Here is a 20,285-nt window from a genome sequence, read left to right on the forward strand (position 1 = left end):
CAGGGCTTTATCTCCTCACTACTCATTGAGTGCTTTCTCCTGTTGGGCAACTCACGGTACTCCCGCCAAGTGTCTCCTTCTAGGTGATCTCCCCGGTACTCACGCCAGAAGGCACCCCCTCTTGGGGTCCTTCCCGGTACTCACGCTAGGCAGCCTCACCACAGGCAGCCCACCCCGGTACTCACGCCTAAGCCCCCTCAGATACAGCCTCCTTGGATTAGCGGTGACCTTGTCCACCTACCTAACCACTTATGGCCCTGCACTCCGGCTGATGTAATGCCGGGAGGTCTTAACCTCACTTCCACTCCTGGAGGGGCAATGTCCACCCATTCTAAACTCCTGGTGTCCTACATATTACTCCTAGAGCAATCTATTATATAACTTCTAACACTAAGCTGTACCTGGGGTACTCCTTACTGGAGCAGTCCCCAAAATGTCTGACCTCAGCACATGGCTGCTATCCCTTATATGGGCCTATGCACCACCCTGTGGCCAAATCCCGAACTGCAGGTATACACCCTGTTAACTGTTTAACAACCCAGTCATCCCAGTGTCCCTGTTTCCCAGCACCACCCTGTGGCCTGTCCTAGGGGTTCCTGTCCTAAGGGCCCATTTTTTGGTAAACCCCTACATAATTTTCAATCACTTGTATATAACGGTCTATTAATAAGGGAAAGTGCATTTGCACACCCACTCACACCAGCACTTCTCCTTATCTGCCCAATCCACATAGCACTCTTTGCAACATTAGGATTGAGACAAATGCTGAGTGTTCAGCTGAATGAAACCTTTAAGGTGAGTTTCAGCATTTGGCAGTATCCGAATATTATATAATACAGGAGAGGGATCTATTATACAGAAACATGTTATGTGGAAATCTCCAAAATACAATGCCATTTTCTGTTTTGAGTAACAAATCCCTCATTTTTGACTGATTTTCTTTTTCTCCATCAATATCATCTATATTTTAATATAGTACAGGTATTGGGCCCCTTATTTAGAAACCCATTATCCAGAAAGTTCAGAATTACGGAAAGGCCATCTCCCATAGACTCCATTTAAATCAAATAATTCACCTTTTTAAAAATGGCTTCCTTTTTCTCTGTAATAAAACAGTACACCTTGTACCCAAAAAAGATAGAATTAATCCTTATTGGCAGGGCCGCAATCAGAAATCACGGGGCCCCTCACAACAAAATTTTCTGGGCCCCCCCTCCTCCCACACCCCCAATGGCCCCTCCCATCAATACAAAGGACATACAGACTTTGGTAGCCAGGGCCCCCTAAACATGGGTGGCCAGGGGTTATGTTTTGCATGGGTGCCAGGGCAGGTACCCCCGAAAACATTGTTAGCCAGCCCAGGGCCCCCTAAAACATTGGTGGTCCTCCCCCAAATGACTCATACTATGGCCCACTCCCCGCTGCTTCCTTCCACATCCTTCAGCTCCCCCCCAGCATCCTTCTGCATCCCCCAGGGCCCCCCCAAGCATCCTCCTGCTTCCCCCAGGGCACCCCCAGCATCCTCCTGCTTGCCCCAGGGCACCCCCAGCATCCTCCAGCTCCCCCCTTCCCTCCCCCCTCCCAAGTGTCCTTCAGGGCCCCCAAGCGTCCTCCAGCTCCCCCCTTCCCTCCCCCCCAACGGCCTCCTGCTTCCTTCCGCTCCCATGGTGTCCTCCGCTATTTCCCGCGGCTCCCCGCTACTTCTGCGCTTTTATAAGGTTGCGTCCCGTGCATGTGACGTACGTGCGCAACCATATAAAAACGCAGAAGTAGTGGGGAGCCGCGGGACAAAGCGGAGCACGCTAGAAAGGGTAGGGCCCGGACTTGATTAAAGGGGGCCCGAGCTAAGTAAACTCTAGCACTCTAGCAAGCCCGGGCCTGGGATGATTGTCCCCCCTGTGCCCCCCTGATGGCGGCCCTGCTTATTGGAGTCAAAACTCTCCCACTGGGTTTAATTACGGTTTAAATATTTTTTTTAGTAGACTTAAGGAAGGAGATCCAAATTATTGGAAACACCTGTAATATCATATCAATTAATAAGGCAGTATCTTTTGCTAACTTGTATATAAACTATATTAATAGCATAAACACATAACTTTTGAGAAACCACTGGGTTATATAAAATTGTATTTACTGCCAACTGGGAAGAAGGAAATAACTTTCATTTCTGACATTTTATTAAAAAATGAGGACACATCTGATATTTACTAAGCAAGACATTTGGAGTATTGTATTTCATATAGTGTAAGGCTCATTGTTTTAATAAGTTTCTTTCATGACAGTTTATGACCTTAGGCTCCACATCTGTGCACTTTGATGCTATATTTCTGGAGATTTTCTTGACTTTCACTGTCTAATCGATTTCATCTTTATATATTGTGAGCCTCAAACTTCCTTTATGGCACAAACGTCTAGCACAAGACTGAACCAGCAGGTGGCAGCATTGCAGCTTGGCTGAATAAACCCGGCTGAAAAAAGCTTGGCACTGCAGTGCTTTGGACAGATATTCTCTCAACTTCTTGGATATCTGGAGATGATTTTTCTCATTTGTGTGTTCCAAAGAGTGCAACAGTTAACCAAATACTTACAGATAACTTTCAATAAATGCTCAGCATTATAGGAAAAATATTATGAATTCAGCAAACATAAGTGTATGAAGAAATACTCTATTTTAGCTTTGAGGTAATGTTTATTGATTGATTGTTTGATGAGAGACATTGATTTGAAGTTTAGAACTTTAAATCCATTGCTAATTGCTGCATTTGGCTGTCTGAAATGTGTGGGGCTGCCATATATATTGATATGTAAAAAAAAAAACCACATTTAAAACGCTTCAACATTATTTCAAACTTTGTGCCACTAGTCATAAAAATGTCGATTTTCTTGACTGACACAATGGCACTGAATGTTGTAGTTTTTAACAAATGTGACCCAGAAAAAAGTGTGTGTGACACAATAGCACGGAATGTGGCCCAGAAGCTCTATAGACTATAGAGCTTCTATAGGACTAAATGTTATACAGTACCACTGACACAATACCTCAGAGAGTGACACAGTGGCACTGGATGTGACCAGGGGCAGTCCAGCAATTAGTTAATGAACTTGCCTCAGGTGGCAGCACCCAGCAGGTTACCAAGGAGAGCAAAAAGCTGCTCCTGGTAACTTTCAAGAGTAAAAATTCCAATTTTAAAATCAGAATTCCAGGCTCTTCTATTGCAGCACAATGGGTGCTCTGCGCACTAGTGGTGCAGCCCCCACTCTAACACGGTAAAGTTAAGTGCGGATTGGTAAGGGGGCAGCATCACTCCAGCCACCTCAGGGCAGCAGAGAGGCTGAAACAAGTGTGACACAATAAGAGAATGAAACAATAGCATTGAATGTGACCTGGATGTACCGAGTGTGCCACAGTAGCACTGAGTGTGAATTATTGAATCACTATACCCTGTAAATAGCAGGCCTTGTTATTATCTCCTTAGTATACAAATATAGAGCAAATCATTTCAAAAAGTATAAACAGTCAGGGGACATCTATCAGGGATGAGTGAAGATGCTAGTTAGCCTAGAATTCTTGCGTCCCCTTCCTAACAATTTAATTCTGAATCTTAATATCAATAAGAATACTTTCATTCTTAGCATAATTAGCATCAGGGCTAAAAATCATATCACTCGTTAACTGAAGTTCATCATACATTATTAAAGTTATAACAATTGCATAGAAAGAATTCCTGTGTGATGCTCATTAAATACCCCCAGCTGAGACTTGGCAAAGGATTTCGACTACAGCAATTATCATAACTAATATATTTAAACACAATTATATCCTGAAGGTTGCATTTTGTTAAATACACAGAATAATATATATATAAACACAAAGGTTGTTGGAATTTGGAGTTTAGTACTTAAAGAAACTGATCAAGGTTTCTACATAGATAACCATAATGCAAGCAAACAGTCAGGGAGAAAGATTCACTTGTGACATTACTTTAACTATAACTCTATGAACAACTCCCAGTATCCTTCAGTAGACCAAGTCCCACTTTTCACATCACTCATTTGTTACTAGAAAGGAAATATTATACAATTCTTATGGTGTTTAATGAGGTATAAAATGGTGTGTCCCCAGTAACCCCTTTGCTAGATTGCAGGACTTGTGCCATAGGAGTTAATAATGGACAGCAGTGGATAGATAAATCATATGATGAGATACCTTTGCCTATATTAATGTTGTACAGTCTCTTCCAATTTCATATTTCAAATCAACTGAAGAACATTAAATACATACCTCATTAACAGAGAGCAATACATAAAAATGAAACTTTATATCAATGTAATCAGTACACAGGTACAGATTTAAATTGTGCACAGAGATCCGGCATAGTGTTTTGTCAACTGAACTCCATACCAAATACAAGTTAGGGACTCTAGTGGCAGACCTTGCTATTTTGTATTTTCAAAGCATATGTGTGCAAAAGAGAGATCATCTTAGAGGTATTTAGATGGGACTGAGGTTAAATATTATTTGGTGGAATTATTTTGTAAATATTTACCTGTTGCACAAATCCTTCTAGACCTACCATAATTTTGGAAGCTGCCTGGTCGACTAGATTACCCGATTTACTATATTTTTTTCAGGTAAAGCACTTTAATTGCATCTGACCAGAAATTTTTTTTTGGTGATAATCTTTGTGCCTGGTCTATTTCAAACCATATAAGTGCCCTTTTACTAGAAAGTTCCATTAATAGTTCACATCAAAGCATGAGCTCCCATGCTTTCTCTCAACCATCTCTGAGAGTTTTTTTTACATTTGCATTCCTATTTTTTAATCTTTTTTTCGAATGAAGTTGGGGTTTCCGACCCCTGCAATTATATAACTCTGTTCTGATATGATTGCCGTGAGAGGTGACAACCTTACACGCAAAGGGGACAGACAACCTTACACGCAAAGGGGACAGGACGGGACCAGTGCTTCTTGGAGGCGGGTCAGTGATGTTTGGTGGGAGTGGTGCCATTTGGGGGCAGGGTTGTTATATCACAAGCCACACGATTGGTAAGTAAATCCTTTTTTGTGGTTAAGTTATGCTATTTATTCTGTAGGTACAGTAGAGTTGCTGCACCTTTGTTAAAATTGTGCAAAGAAAGTAACTGATACTGGGGTTTTAAATTATATATTGTACCTTGTGGCCAAGGTCTGAGGAAGAGAACAATGGCCATTCTGCTCAGAGCTGCCATTTCCCTGAATGTATATTAAAGTATAAGCATTTTATAAGTCAAGATATCATATTTAAAAGTATTTTTAAAAAGTGACTTTTGAGAAAACTATTGTCAATCATTTTTAAAAGTGATTTTAGTGTTTGAATTTGAAAAAAACCCATAAAAGTATTTAAGATAAACTAAGGCAGCAGCACCACATATTAACTTATGCCTTAACTTTTTTTTATTGTTGTATACATAAGGTTAACATATTCTGCAGCCCTGACTATGCGGATATGAAGGAATGTTACAGAGCTAGGGTAGAGATACTAAAGACCTTTGGGTACTAATTTACAACCCAGAATGTGTATTTCATACTTGGCCAATAGCAAGGCACCAAGAATAAGCATTAGTTACTCTACTATTACAGTATGTAGTATGCAGCCAAATGAATTACTTGGTATTCACTTGTAGGGATTTTCCTGCAACCCTATATGGAAAAAATGGCGGGCAATGAGCAGTGGCAAGTACCCTAGGCAGTTGACTGCGGGGTTGGACTATCTTGCAAGAATACCAGAGCATATTGCTCAGGGCTGGCCCTACAGGACCCTAGTCAAGGACAATTCCTACCAGTTCTCTCTCTTATTTCCACCAGTCCTCTGTATATGCAGTACCACCTAGAACATTAAGCAGTATAGTATTATGCAACATTCACAAGAGCTTGTTTATATTTTACAATCATGCTGAACACTGCAAAAAAGGCATACAGTACCTGAGCTAAAAACTCTTGCTCATTCTGTTACACAGACTATGAAACTACAGACATGCAAGCCTGCAGAAGCTGTAACAAAGAGGTTCATACCATGAGAATTCTTGCTAGTGATTACTATTACTTTTCTGGATTATAATCAAATTCTAAGTGATGGCAAATAAATTATTTACTGCACATTTGGTAAAGTGCCGTGTGTTCAAAATTAAACTCCGACACTGTTGCCTGCCTCTGTCCTTATTGCATTTAATGAACATAGCAGATTGGAATGACTTGATAGCAATAGGCAATTCAGTCCCAAATCGCAGATCTTTGCTTTTTCATGGTGTAATAATTTCTTTAATGCAGGGTTTCCATCATTTCTGTAAATGATGCAGTGAGCATTTTCAAGTGGAATATTTTCTGACAGGGTATTTAAGATGGCAGCTTTATAACATAATTATATTCAAAGGTAATCAACTCAATGTATTAACATATAAAAAAAAATGGAGGGGGGGTAATCCAGTGTTATGCTTTGCATTAATTGGGATTTATCCTAGTTATGCAATCTAGAGGTCTAGAGAGTGATCTGTAGACTGAAGCAATATTGATTTATATTAATCCTACAATATAGATTCATGCATATAAAATGTACACTTATTGAAACAGACAGAAGATCCTGATCACTAATGCATAAGAATAGGATTATTAAGGTTTTTATGTGAGGTCTGTAGTTACATAATGCTCATTTCTACATTTGGTTTTATTATGCCTAAATTCACATGAACATTATAATCATAGGTGTTTGGTGCACATGACATGTGCAGGTTTTAATTTTTGTGAAAATAATAAATACTACTATAAGATACAGCGAGAGGGTAAGGAAAAGTAATCCAATGCAGTAGTAATGCAATAGAACTGAAAAACTCTAAAACATAACATGGTTTAATCAAAATAAGATACTGGCTCCCTCTCTGAATATTTAACCTGTATTGAAGGTTCTAGTCCCCATTTATTAGTTCATAAACATTGTTTATATTTTTTTATAATAAAAGTTAAAGAACCAGGATAACTGCAAATCATTCATTTCACTATTATTTTTTATAATAACCTTATGAACAGAATCAATTGCATAAAGTCAAGTCAGACTTGACTCTCAAGTCATCTCAGCTGCACACACACAGCAAGACAAAACTGTAAAGCTCTGACTATTTCATCTCGTTGCGCATGTTTGCATGTTCTCTTATGCAGTTGACAATAAACATGATGACCTATGGTTTTGTACATTTTACACTTTTAAACAACAAAAAATTTTTTTTTTTCAGGTCAAAACTGTTTAAATTAACTGTGCATCAACCCAAATATTAATCTGCCAAGGGTGCAGAATTGTGTATAGAGTGTCGACCCCTTGTGGCATAAAGTTTTACAATATGCAAGTCCCAAGAACGTGCATCAGCTGTTGAAACATATGGTCTTGTTTGGATCTCTGGAAATGCTATCTGCTCCTTCTAAATTGGGAGATGTTTCCCTGAACAACAAAAGAATATAATAGGCAGCTAAAAAGTACCCTAGATCTTGTTTCTGATAAGCTTTAAGGCAATAACAAGTGAAATGCAACACTGAGATTACAATTAGTGTAAAAGTCTTTAATAAAGTTTTTTTTTTAATTATTGCAAAGGTTTAAGATACCAAACAAGCATTTGAAAACACAATCCAAACTCTGAATATCACAGCGCAGAAGGAAATCATATATTTCCACCACCATATATCTTCCTTATGGGGGGATTTTATATGATAATGGTTTTATGTGAGATGATGGAAATGCTAACAAATGTGCCAGTGGTGTTAGGGGTATAAAGGTACATTTACCTTCAATCTTTAGGGACTTTTTAGAGGAAAAAAGGTATTTATTTTAAAGGTTGTATGTGTTCTTCTAATACAGGAATGGGATCCCTTATCCAGAAAGCTCCGAATTACGGAAAGCCCCTCTCCCATAGACTTCATTTTAATCAAATAATTTAGAATTTTAAAACTGATTTCCTTTTTCTCTGTAATAATAAAACAGTACCTTGTAATTGATCCCAACTAACATATAATTAATCCTAATTGGATGCAAAACAATCCTATTGGGTTTAATTAGTGATTTATTGATTTTTTAGTAGAGTTAAGGTATGGAGATCCAAATTACAGAAAGACCCCTTATCCAGAATACCCTTAGTCCCAAGCATTCTGGATAATGGGTCCTATACCTGTAGTAAAGTTTGTGTGAGGGTGGGAACATACAGCAAAATCTGAAGCAGACAGGAGTTTGCTAGTAGTATATTAAGGGTCACACTAACAAAGGTTACCCTACATTAGCACCGTGACATTGCCCATACTAGAATTTCATGGTACTGTGACTAGGGATGAAGCGAACATCGCCAAAAATGTTCGCGGACTTTCGGCAAAACTCGCGAATATTCGCGAACTTTGCGAACCCCATAGACTTCAATGGGAAGGCGAACTTTAAAACCTAGAAAAGCCATTTATGGCCAGAAAACTGGATTTTAAAGTTGTTTAAAGGGTGCCACGACCTGGACAGTGGCATGCAGGAGGGGGATCAAGCAAAAATTTCTCTGAAAAATACTTTGTAAAAAAAACGCCAAAAAATAACGCCAAAAAAACGCCCCAAAAAAAACGCCAAAAAATAATGAAAGAAAAAAAAAAAACGCCAAAAAATAATGCCAAAAAAAAACCGCGGCGAACCCAAAATGGCGAATTTGCGGACTTGCGAACACCCGATGTTCGCGCGAATTAGTTCGCTACATCTCTAACTGTGACAAGTGTAGGACGTATAACAGAGTGGTCACACACAGAAGTACTGATTTTACTGAGCTTCAGAGGAAGTGAAGGCACCAGTCCCATCTGTGGTACAGACCCCCCAATATTTAATATTCACTGTGGAAAAAATGACTGAATTAATTCCTTTAACCAACATTAGGTAAGTGCTTTGACTTCATGTATGCTCAATTAGAATACCAAATAATGCGGCCATGCATCTAAAAGTACTTACAGTCCCACCAACTCATTAAGCTGTGGAGAGGGTTGAGCAATATGCAGTGTTTATTAGTGCCATCAATACTCCTATATATGAGATTATGTTTTGCTGTTAATGTTAGACTAAAGTGACATGAAGGATTTTATGACTAAAATACAGCTGGCAAACAATTCTCTCATTGTGTTATATTGTTTTATTTGATTTTGCTGATGTGGTGCCCTATAAGAACCCAATGCTACTGTTTTGGCTTTCTTGTGTAAAAGCTGGTGTGCAGAGATTTTTGTCATAATAAATATACAGAGGCATTTTCAGGAATTACATGGTAGCTATAGATGGTGAAGTAAGTAGGTCAGTGTCTAGTTTGCTGGTTTGGTGCTATGCTGATGAACTGATATGCATGTAATGAAACTTATGTTACACACATTTGTTTGATATTATATGACTCATTTACTAAAGCTGGGCACGAAAATATATTCCTCAATGAAATGGTACACTATCAGGTGCAAACTGCATTCGCTATGTAAGAGATAATAGGTGGTGGAATTTGGGTCACCCTTTGTACAACCCTTACTTGCATGTAAATCACAAGGCACTTACTGGAGCAACTATAAATGCATGGCCACCTTGAGCCCATGTCTGCACAGTTTGCCTTGGGGCAGATGTGCTATGTAAGACAAGCTGCACAGGAGATCAGTAAATATTATGTATATCATTACAATTCACATTACTCACATATTTAACTCTTAAGAAGAATATTAGAAATAAACATTTGGCAGGGCAAGAAGATAAATAAATCCCAAAACATATATTTGTGTAAATGCTGCAGATAGTAGTAGCTCTTATGTCAAAAGAGGAAAGTAAATTTGTATCCCTTTTCATAGCTCAGTACTGGATACTGGCATGATTGAGAAACAACACTACATTATTACTGTGAAGCCTATCTAATGGAACCTAACCAAAATAACATCTGTAAAGTCATGAGGCTCGCCTCCCAACATGCTTTTGGCATGCCACAAGCTACCAACTTTTCTACTGCATCTGCCTTTTGGCACCTGCACCTCCCCAGAGCAGGTTATATAAGGTAGGGCACCAAATGTGGCACATATGGCACCGGTCTCAGAACCCAGTTTAGGACAAATAACTAAACCCTTGCAATTTAAAGGGTCATTGGGGCAATAAAGAGAATTATAAACATAGGAATTAACCACATTAATTAAATGTACAAAGAGCAGGTTATTAAAAGAAAATATACATTACCTAATGCACAGGATAATGTTATATGACTGTTAAAATATCATGTCATTGAAAGTTATAAAAAAATCTGTAGTACATTTAAAACATGTATTAAAAGAGAATATTTTTTTCTCCATCATTGGTTATCATGGTCCTTGTGTTGCATAGAATAAAACCCACAAGAAACTAGGCCATTTAGAGTTTAATATGCACAATGCATACATAGAAAGTGCCATTTGCAAATAGATTGCCCATTATTTTCTTATCATTCCGTTTGCAGGAGGGTTATGATGATGATGCAGTCTATTTAAAATTTGTGGGGAATAAAATGCTATTCAGGACAACAATATTTCTGATGTGACCCGAGACTTTTAAACTCGACTTAGCAAATACTGCCAGAAATAAATCAAAAATAAATAATAGTAAAACTGCTTAAGGAACAGAATAACCTTGGTGTGCAATAGCAGAATCTGTGTGTATCACTGTAAATATGAATGTGTTTCTTCTCTAAGCAAAGGTTGTAATGAAAAGAAATGTAGCAAGTGGCACATTAGGTTAAGCCCTTATGTTGTATGAATGGTTCATTAAAAAGCAAAACTCTTCCTCTAACATAATTGTGTATTCACCTCAGTTTAGGTAAAGAACAATAATGGACAGAGAGAAAGGGTCACCGTAGTACTCACAACATGCTGAAGCTACTGGTCTGGGTCGGACTTCCAATACCTCACCAAAATCTAAAAGAACATGAAAAACTGGTTTAGCGACTTCATTACATTTGGAAAGAATAAGACTCCTGACAGCACGTGCTGTGCAGAAGGCTACTGTATAAGTTCACAGTTACAGCAGCCCAATAATAAAGATATTCCTATACAAACCTGATCCATATCCAAGTCATTGTTATGTGCTGGGTGTCCTGCTTGTATCTGACATTAGTACTATGTGAATGAAAAGCAATGATCAGCATTTACACAGGCATGGTTGGGAATATATTAAGGGTCACAAGAGATAAAACATTTACAGGTCTGTAAGGATCAGAGGGCAGGAGAGGGGTATATATTTTATACAATGACTTTGCTGTACATTGTGATAGGCAAAATGGCTCATGTGACTCTTGATTACACAAAAGGGCTCTATACTGTATACTGCCTAATACAATGTTCTCTTCATTTATTTCCCATCCTGGTATCCTCATACGTCAAGTGACCTTTTATTTGCTCTTTTCTAAGCAGAGCAACATCAGACTTCCCTCTTTGTCTTCTGAAATGGTCTCTCAACTGTCAGGTAGAACTGACCATTTGAATCCAATAATTAAAAATTTTAAATGATTTCCTTTTTTCTGTGTTACAGTAAAACAGTTGTTTGTACTTGATGGTAACTAAGTTGCATAGATCCATATTGGTGGCAAAACGATCCTATTGGGTTTATTTAGAATTGAAATTATTTGTAGCAGAAAAGTATCATGAAGTAGGGTGATCCCTTATCTGGAAACCCCAAGGTCCTGAGAATTCTAGACATTAGACCCTATATAAGTTCTACACCTGTACTAGCATGGTAGAATCTACTAATCACCACAAAAAAATAAAAAAACAATTAGCCATTTTACGTTACTTAGTTTTCAGGGACTACATACATGTACATGTCCTTAAGTTAAACTAAATAAGCCTCTGTGTTGATTACATTAATACAATTATGTGCTCCATTGTATTATGACAGTCACACAATACCACATAAAACTGACTTTTAAATTATCAATGTAAAACAGTAACACGTAATCTGAGCTGCATAGTGGGTTCATTGAGCTATTACAAGATGAAGTACCATACTTATCAGGAAAAATATAACACAATTGAGTTTAAATAAAATGCGGGATAGCAAATAATTTCATGTTATTTGCATGTGTACAAATATTTGTAAGCACTCTATAAATTGTGTGCAGGCAACAACAAAGACTGCCTGTTGGGAATCACTTATGTAAGTGTAGAATTAAGTATGTATGATTCAAGTCAATGTTATAGTGAGTTAAAGACTGATTATTGTAGCCAGACATTGCAGAGCAATAGGGCATAGTCTGATGTCAAATGGATAGCAGAATGTATTTTATTTTTAACTGTGGTTTAAAACCTGTTACATTGTTACTGTTACTGAGTTTAATGCAAATAGGTCTAGCCAGAGACATGAAGAATAGATTTAAAGAAAAGGGCTATAGTGATGCGACTATAAGAAGGGCCTTCTTATTATAGAGACAGAATAATCTTTTATTACATGATGTAGTAGACAATATAAGAAGACAGTACAGACAATTAAACGTTTTTGCCTATTTTATATGTCGATAGTGACTATACTGAGGTCCTAAAGTATGGGATCTCCAATATAGTTAGAAGAGCCCCTTACTTTGGGGGATATATTGTCACCCTCTATGTTTATGAACAAACTATATGTACAGAATGTACAGATTTTTTAGATGTAAAGAGCTGCTATAACTGTGGTAGTCGGTGCAGTGTCACTTGTGAACATTTAGAAGTTTCAAATGAGTTTTGGTCAACTGTTACAAATAAAATATATAAAAATGTGCTGGCTGGACAATGGGAGACTTAAAAGACAGAATCAGGGAACATATTAATAAGATTAAGAATACTAAATATTCTAAATAAGTAGGGATGCACCGTATCCAGGATTTGGTTTGGTATGTATGTATGTATGTATATCTTTATTTATAAAGCGCTACTTATGTACGCAGCGCTATACAGTAGAATACATTAATACAAACAGGGTGTTAATAAGATAATAGATAAATACAAAGTATAACAATAAATACAGATAAATACAGCTGCAATAAGTTGAGTCGAGGACACAAGAGGAAGGAGGTCCCTGCCCCGTAGAGCTTACAATCTATATGGGAGGGTAATTTACAGATACAAATAGGCAAATATAAGTCCTGCAGGTCACAGTGGGTGACACTTTTATGGATTCGGCCTGAATCCATAAAAATCATGTGACTTTGTCACGTAAACATGGAATTTTAAATTTTTCCGACATTTAACCCTTCCAACACCTAATTAGCATATGCTAATTAGGATTAGGATTTGGTTCGGTATTCGGCCGAATCCTTTACAAAGGAATCAGGGGTTCGGCCAAATCCAATGTAACTAGACATTTTGCAGAATTAAATAACAGTGACACAAAGTTTTTTTCAGCACAGACAATAGAACAGATTAAAGAAGGAAAAAGTAGAGAAGACACTTTCACCCCTTTACATAGGCGGGAGATTTTCTGGATTCTTTATTTACAAAAACTTTGTGTTTAAATTTTACTTTTGCGGTGACTTGTTATATTTAAATTGTCTATTTTAAGCACTTGCCTTGTGTATTAGTGGATGACTCTGTGTAATTTGATGCTCTTGATATTTGTATCTTGCATTTAACCCAAGAATGTGGATGTTTTATATTTTGATTATAACTCAAGTGTTAATAAAGTTAAACATGTTATTTGCTAGCCTCTATGAAACAGTAAACAATTTATTGCTTAATGATTGGTTTTAACTAAAGGGAGGTGGGGTTTGTTCCATATATACACACTCTTTATTTCCTTTTTGGTGCGTATGATTAAGTGCTGGGTAAGCATGAAATGAGTTAGGCTATCCATATGGTGTTGTTAATGCTTTTAATGAATTAAAATAAATACAATTTTTTATTTATTGAGTAGTAAGGGGTCTTTTATATTTTAATGCAAATAGGAGAATAATATCCTGACTAAAGGGGAAATTGCATAAAATGACTTACTTTAACAATATAGCAGTCTTTTGGCTGTTCTTTAAGAAATGGGCAGATTTTTGAAGCTTCGACCCACAGTTAACCTGACTATGATATGGAAAATTGTAGCAGAATATCCAAATTTTCTTTGCAATGCTACTTTGTCTATTGCATTTAGATAAAATGCAGTCCATTCTGCTCCAGCCCAATATTACAGAAGCCACAACAAGTCCAACAGTATATTTTATTTGCTTTAAAAACAATTTACTTTTTCAGTTTTATTGTTCCTTTAAAGGGCACAAAGCTTTGTTATGCAGTCCATACACAGTGGTTTTTTATTTTTTACATTTTTTCATCATTTTATAACTTAACACGAATTTCTCTTGGCATCACTGGTACATCACCATGCAATTTCACTAAATCAAATCCAATAACAAAAAAAAAGTCTTTTTACCATAGAGGAACATCACAGTCCTGACTTCAGACAAATTTAGATTGTATGTGTCACTGACAGAAGTAGGTTTGATTTCCTTCTAGTGCAACAGACGTAACATCATTTCACACATTCTTCTCAAGCCTGTTAACTCCTTTGAATATACTTTTATTTTAGAACTTTGAACATGTTAGTTTTAGTTAAAATCTCATTTAATCGAAAAAGGAGAAAGATTAATTAGATAGATGTAATTTTTTTTTTTTTTTGATGCACAACATTTTCACAGTTTCGCAAATTTTACGGCGAAGCAAAACAGGACAGATTTGCTCATCACTCCCCATTACCCTGCAGGTATATCATCTCTGGACTTGGCAATACAAATCCCTTGCAGTGGTTAAGTACCTAACAAGATGATTTGATTAAAAAAAGTTCTGAAGTCTATTTTCTATCATTGTATTTATTCAAGGATAAATTAAATCAAGCAGAATTTTATAATTTTAGTTGTGAATGTGTGTGTATTAGAATCATGCTTTTGCCAAATGTTCTGTAATTTTCTTAAGGCTCTGCTTGGGCTGGCATTTAGTACAGAGAAGGTGTGGAAGATTTAATGTGAGTTTGACTGCAGTGTTAAAACACTTTGTTAACCCTCTGGGACCCCTCACTCATGCCCACATAATCAGTTAGACACTAAAGGTTCCAGCAAATAAGAAATCAATGAGAAGAATCTCACAATGAGGCAGTGATATTTGATTTTCAGGCTCTACAAACACCTGAGCGCAGAAGAGTTTGCCGCAGAGAACAATGACAGGCTATGAGTTGGTGCACTGTAGGGGCGTTTTTTGGCAAAGCCGTTATAGATATTTCAAGTTAAGTCAAGACCTTTTATCATATTTAGACAGGCGTTAAAGAAAGTACACTCATATCTGAAAATGGAAGAGATTCCCTGCTGGCACATATTCTTTTTTTTGCCTCTCAGGCTCTCAGCGTGATTGCATTTTCTCCGTGCCTGATGTACCACAAGGGATTCCCAGTGCGATCAATAAAGAAAATGGAAGGCATTATTAAAAGAAAAGTGTACATCTGCCATGAATTTCAAATTGGAAAATAAAGCCTTGAATAATCTCAACATCTCCTTTCCTTCAAGGGCTTTCATAGAGTATGCAATGACTTTTGTTGTTCTGTAAAATATAAAAGAACAAGTTCTCTACTATGTCATTTATATATTCCAGAGTCTCGGGCTGGTTACAGCAAATACACAGAGGCAACCACAAGTGATCTCTGCTTCTTATCAAGTCTCTGGACATGAGATAATTTACATCTAAATTACAAAACATGACATCACCTATGGCATTATATATTAAATAACAATATTCAGTACAACAAAACAGGGGTAATATAGTCTCTGAGAAATTGTTCTGCTAACCACAACTTCTATCCAACCTCTATAATTAACACTAGGGAACTGATTTATTCCTAGCAATTCAATATCTTCCTTTTTATCAGAACTTTCCCAGCAGATTGAATGCTATAAGAAGGCAGAGGCTATCCTACCATATAGAATGATAACTCTTGCAAGAGCAAGAAATGGGGGTTTTATTAGGAAACTATTGTATACAGTTTCACATTGTGTTTGTGACATAGGGGCAAATTTACTAAAACTTTCCATTGCTTTTTTATTTTAAAATTTGAATAAACTAATTTCCACAAATGCCTTACATTTAGTAAGAAGTCTGAAATGAAGAAGTATGCTTGGTAAAAGTCACAGAAAAGTTGCAAAAATTACTAATTTTTGGAGTTATTTCATGAAAACTGCAACTTTTTCTAAATGCCCCACAAAAAAAATTGTGTTAAAAATCTGAAACTTTCGAAGTTTCGAAGCTAAAGAAGGATCCTCCAGGGAACTGAAGGGACATCTGCCATTGACTTCTACAGGATCTTGGTAAGTTTTAGCTGGCCAAGTTTTAGTGGTTTTGACACATAGTAAATCTGAGAAGATTCGCGACTTTTAGCACTAAAAATCTAAATCAGAAAGAATAAAAAATCCGACAGTTAGTAAACAGCCTGCCAGGGGCATATTCATCAATGTACGAATTAGTATGATTACAAAAAGTTCATATTTTTTCTAATTTATAGAACTGTGCGTATTTTTTACGATTTTTTCATTAATTTCTGCAACTTTTTTGTGCTTTGAGTCAATTTGTGCAACAAAAAAAGTTTCGTTCAAGCTTCAGTATCGCGACTTGCCTTTTAGCCAGGTTGGAGCTGCAGAGTCCCATTGAGTCCTATGGGAGACTTCCAAAATCATGCACTGAAAGATCCAAGTCAGAATTTTTTTGTGCCGTTTACAATCGTTCAGATATGAAAATTTCACGGATCGTACCACAATATTTTCGTACGACCACAATACGTTTTTTTGCACAATTAACGCACATCACAAATTTTCATATTTTAATTTAAATAATTTTTTGCGCTCATACTTGATGATGATCTGAAATTCAGACTTTGATTAATCTGGCCCTTAGAGTATAAAGCACATATGTAAAACAGCACAGTGGTTCAGTTGTAGGTGTATATATTTTGTGGGTAAAGCCTAATGAGAGAATTAATATTGTTCAGCAATATAAAGGCTGCTTTACAAATGCTATTAATGGGGCACTCATACCTCACATCACATGTGTGGTAGGCAACTCCATTTCTGTCAGAGGTACATGGTTGACTGATGAAAATATTTTTTTTTAGTATTTATAGCATTAAACATATGTGCATATGAAATGTTTCTCTCTTTTTCTCAACCTACCTTGATTTTCCTCCTTACCAGTAATTTTTCCCCCTATTTAGTCTATTCTTATAATAACTTGATCTATTGCTAGTGTCTTTGCCTCCCTATCACTTCAACTCCCCTTTTCTCTGCTGTGTTCTTTTCATCTTCCTTACTTTTTACTTTACTTTTTCTAATACCTATCCTACCATCAAAGCTTTGGTCGGTCCCCTTTTTGACACCACCAATAGAGGTTGGGGGCATCAAGGTATCATTAGGTTCATGCACCACTATCTCACAACCAACAACCTGAAACAGATACATTTTTCTAATGGTTATAGGGGTCTAAGAAAAACATTTATTTTATATAACCAGATTGTACTATGTTGAACCTAGCACTGCCCTTGTTAAAGGCCCAGGGTACAAATCCTGGTAAAATAATTCAAACAAACCCAATAAGATTGTTTTGCCACCCAATCCAATATGGATTCATGCAGATAAGTTAGGATCATGTACAAAGTACAGTTGTATTATTACAGAGAAAGCAAAGCAAATACTTTTTTAAAGTTTGAATAATTTGATTACAATGGACTCCATGGTAGATGGCTCTCCCTTAATTTGAAGTTTTCTGGATTCCGGATAATGAATCCTATACATGTACCAACAGTATCACCAAGAAAACAAAATAAATGCAAGGAATGCCAATTTGATGTACTGTACTACATGAAATGCTGCTTAGAGTTTATTTTTCACTTCTCAGAAATTATGATCTGTTTTAGCTTGCAAATATTTTGTCAGGCTATAATTTTCTTTTACATAAAAATGAACTGCGTGCCTATAAACGTTACTTTTCTTGCAGTTTATTATAAACTCCTTCTATAAGAAGAGAAATTATTTATTCTTTCTGACAAAGCAATAATAATTTGTCCTTAAGCCTACACAGTTTATCAAACATAACAGAACAGAGGACACAACTTTTTTCTGAGCACAAGTAATGGTACATTCCAGTATTAATCCACTGCATATCTTGTTTACTGGCTTAAAATGGCATACAAATGACATAAAATAGGCCTTTTTGAAAAGGTGCAGAACTGGTGGTTATAAGAGCACATTGACTAAAGACAATAACATATAAAAGAAATTAAGATTTATTTTCACCACTATTCGGACCCTATATATTTCCATGTCTTTTTATTTAAATTTACATAGTAAATAGAAATATCACTTCTTATAAGTACAAGAGCATCTTTTTACCTTCATATCTTGTCCTGATGACAGATGATGAAGATTTAATGCCTTTCCCAACTCAGATTCACTTGTAATGTGCAGTATACTTTCCCAGCTAATGGACATGCCAAACCCATCAGCACTAATTGCTCCTCACCTAATCAGTAAATCTGAACAATGGTGTGACAGCAAGAATAATAAATGTATGTGTGAGTTCCAGTTATGGCTCTGTTAGCTAGAATAGTGACAGCGTCTCCACTATCGTACATGCTCCTGTGCTGCATTATACACAACACTGAAAAGAAGGTTAAAAATGTATAGAGTCTTACTGCAAGTATAAATTAATCCTCCAATGGTGCTGACATATTAAAAAGCCTTTGTTTGTTATTGGAAATGAACTGCTTCTAGAAAAATTAAGATTGCAGAGAAGATATAATTCCTCCTTTAATCAAATCATTAAAGAAAAAGAATGTGAAAATGTAATTGAAATTTACTAATTACCTGCCTACAAAGTCTAACACTGATCGTACCCACTGGTCCTCCTACATGTGAAGGTCACCAGCCAAGAATGATTGTATTGATGCACATTATTTGGGTTACATATTTATTTAAATGTGCTTTGGTAGACATACAGTGGTGTGAAAAACTATTTGCCCCCTTCCTGATTTCTTATTCTTTTGCATGTTTGTCACACTTAAATGTTTCTGCTCATCAAAAACCGTTAACTATTAGTCAAAGATAACATAATTGAACACAAAATGCAGTTTTTAAATGAAGGTTTACGTTATTAAGGGAGAAAAAAAACTCCAAATCTACATGGCCCTGTGTGAAAAAGTGATTGCCCCCCTTGTTAAAAAATAACTTAACTGTGGTTTATCAATTTCAATTTTCAATTTCAATATCAATTTCTGTAGTCACCCCCAGGCCTGATTACTGCCACACCTGTTTCAATCAAGAAATCACTTAAATAGGAGCTACCTGACACAGAGAAGTAGACCAAAAGCACCTCAAAAGCTAGACATCATGCCAAGATCCAAAGAAATTCAGGAACAAATGAGAACAAAAGTAATTGAGATCTATCAGTCTGGTAAAGGTTTTAAAGCCATTTCTAAAGCTTTGGGACTCCAGCGAACCACAGTGAGAGCCATTATCCACAAATGGCAAAAACATGGAACAGTGGTGAACCTTCCCAGGAGTGGCCGGCCGACCAAAATTACCCCAAGAGCGCAGAGACAACTCATCCGAGAGGCCACAAAAGACCCCAGGACAACTTCTAAAGAACTGCAGGCCTCACTTGCCTCAATTAAGGTCAGTGTTCACGACTCCACCATAAGAAAGAGACTGGGCAAAAACGGCCTGCATGGCAGATTTCCAAGGCGCAAACCACTTTTAAGCAAAAGAACATTATGGCTCGTCTCAATTTTGCTAAAAAACATCTCAATGATTGCCAAGACTTTTGGGAAAATACCTTGTGGACCGACGAGACAAAAGTTGAACTTTTTGGAAGGTGCGTGTCCCGTTACATCTGGCGTAAAAGTAACACAGCATTTCAGAAAAAGAACATCATACCAACAGTAAAATATGGTGGTGGTAGTGTGATGGTCTGGGGTTGTTTTGCTGCTTCAGGACCTGGAAGGCTTGCTGTGATAGATGGAACCATGAATTCTACTGTCTACCAAAAAATCCTGAAGGAGAATGTCCGGCCATCTGTTCGTCAACTCAAGCTGAAGCGATCTTGGGTGCTGCAGCAGGACAATGACCCAAAACACACCAGCAAATCCACCTCTGAATGGCTGAAGAAAAACAAAATGAAGACTTTGGAGTGGCCTAGTCAAAGTCCTGACCTGAATCCTATTGAGATGTTTTGGCATGACCTTAAAAAGGCGGTTCATGCTAGAAAACCCTCAAA

At 37.1% G+C, this 20,285-nt stretch overlaps 1 protein-coding gene across 6 annotated transcripts in view; it reads right to left on the bottom strand.

The window, feature by feature from the left end:
• bmp7.2 (bone morphogenetic protein 7, gene 2) overlaps window positions 1–20,285 on the bottom strand; it is a 51,349-nt gene that overhangs the window by 14,031 nt on the left and 17,033 nt on the right. For 2 of the 6 annotated variants that reach the window (XM_012970501.3, NM_001033938.2), the window contains 1 exon segment: window positions 10,893–10,943. The exons of 3 other annotated variants lie outside the window; for them this stretch is intronic. The gene's annotated coding sequence lies outside the window, so the exon portion shown is untranslated. 6 annotated transcript variants of the gene reach the window in all.

This window comes from Xenopus tropicalis, chromosome 3 (assembly GCF_000004195.4).
Source record: "Xenopus tropicalis strain Nigerian chromosome 3, UCB_Xtro_10.0, whole genome shotgun sequence".
Taxonomy (NCBI): Eukaryota; Metazoa; Chordata; class Amphibia; order Anura; family Pipidae; genus Xenopus; species Xenopus tropicalis.